Source organism: Megachile rotundata, chromosome 16 (assembly GCF_050947335.1).
Source record: "Megachile rotundata isolate GNS110a chromosome 16, iyMegRotu1, whole genome shotgun sequence".
In the NCBI taxonomy this organism is placed as follows: Eukaryota; Metazoa; Arthropoda; class Insecta; order Hymenoptera; family Megachilidae; genus Megachile; species Megachile rotundata.
This window is the reverse complement of record NC_134998.1, coordinates 9,069,372-9,070,990: the sequence shown is the minus strand read 5'-3', so window position 1 is coordinate 9,070,990 and position 1,619 is coordinate 9,069,372.

The following is a 1,619-nucleotide window of genomic DNA, read 5'->3' as shown; positions in this document are numbered from 1 at the left end:
TTCCCATATTTAGCAACGTTCTCTACAATATCTCAGAAACTATTAGTCGTACAGAAAAAGTAGACCAACATAAATTGCTTGTTTTCGAGCGACAAATCCATTGGTGCAAACAGATTTTCGCAAAAATGATTTGTTAAAAAATTTTTGGAAACAGCCCCTGCCAACAGCAAACTTTTTCTGAGTTGTCGTTTTAAATACAATATTCCATCCTTAATACAATTGTTTCACACCCGATTTGTCATTTCTGTGCTACACACCCATTGGAAAGTCTTTCATCTTGAAAATGCACCAAAACATTCGTCATCGCTCTTTGTGATTCCAGACATGGTCAGAGAAAGGATATAAATACGTGTTCTTTCAATTTGCACAATGCGTAGATACGGAGCTCATGCTTCACTCTAACAACAGTTTTCTTGGAAGCGAACAATCGTCGAAAGTTTTTCACTCGTAAAACCGAAAGAGTTGCAGCAAAATTCCATCGAAATTGCTCCAAGAGATTTTTGCTCCCGTTTTACGACCAATTTATTCACTCTTCGTTGCAAAACTCCTTAGAACGGTGTTCAATTTTTAACTTTTTCTAGCTTTATTAACGTATACCTGTTTTTAGACACTGCTGAAAATGTTGGCCAATCTCCGCAAAATTATCCGCAATTTTTTAGGAATAATTCGAGAAAATTTCGTAGTTGAACCAGATATGGACAAAGTCGAACTTTCTCCCGCACCGTTCACGTAATAACCCCGAAATATTATCCGTACGATGTTATGTCATCTGCAAATTCTTTTCTTCTTACATTTTCTTTTTGCTGTAAGGGGTTAAGCGGCCGCGTGTCACGTTAATTAATGTCACTTTCGAACGAGCTGAATGGCGTCTTCAAACGCAAGATTTTCAACTTGTATCTACTCTTTAGTACGGTTTGAATTACAGCTGAAAATAGAAGTTTGGGACGCTGCAATTTTTTGTCACTTATGACGTCATTTATGTATTATGCACTCAATTTAATTTGTTGGTAAATGTTTATGGTTCAATGCTTTTGATTACTGTAGTCAGGAAATACTTTATTTTTAATAATATTGAAAGGAGGTAATTTATTTTTAATAATATTGAAAAAGTTTATTTGTCAATAAGGTCTTTTCTGTTGACCTTAAGGGAAGCATTAGATGTTTACAGTAAATAATTTGAAAATAAGTTTAACTTAAGATAGTTGAATGTCCATCTTCATTTGTTATCAACAATTTAATTGTACAATCTGTCAGTCATAATAAAAAAATCTGTTCGATAACAAAGAATATATAAAAGAAACTTTTGAGGTTACATTTTTATTTGCTGCAAGCGCTAGTGGCGCCCTCTGGGTCCATTTTTGCAATTAATTAAAATACCCATGTTCCCCTTTATGTAAAAGTATAATACACTAACATCATACATCTTTAAATTGTATTTTTGCGAACAAGAACAGTTTCGATTCTAAGAAAATTCTCGAAGCGTTAGATTTCTTAAGAAGCGAATAAATGTCAAGGCCTCGTACTGAAAGTTCCATTAAGAATTCCAAATGGTTTCGTGTTGAACGATCGAACGAGAAATAGCGTCTTTTCGGATATCAGCGTGTAATTAGAAGAGGCCG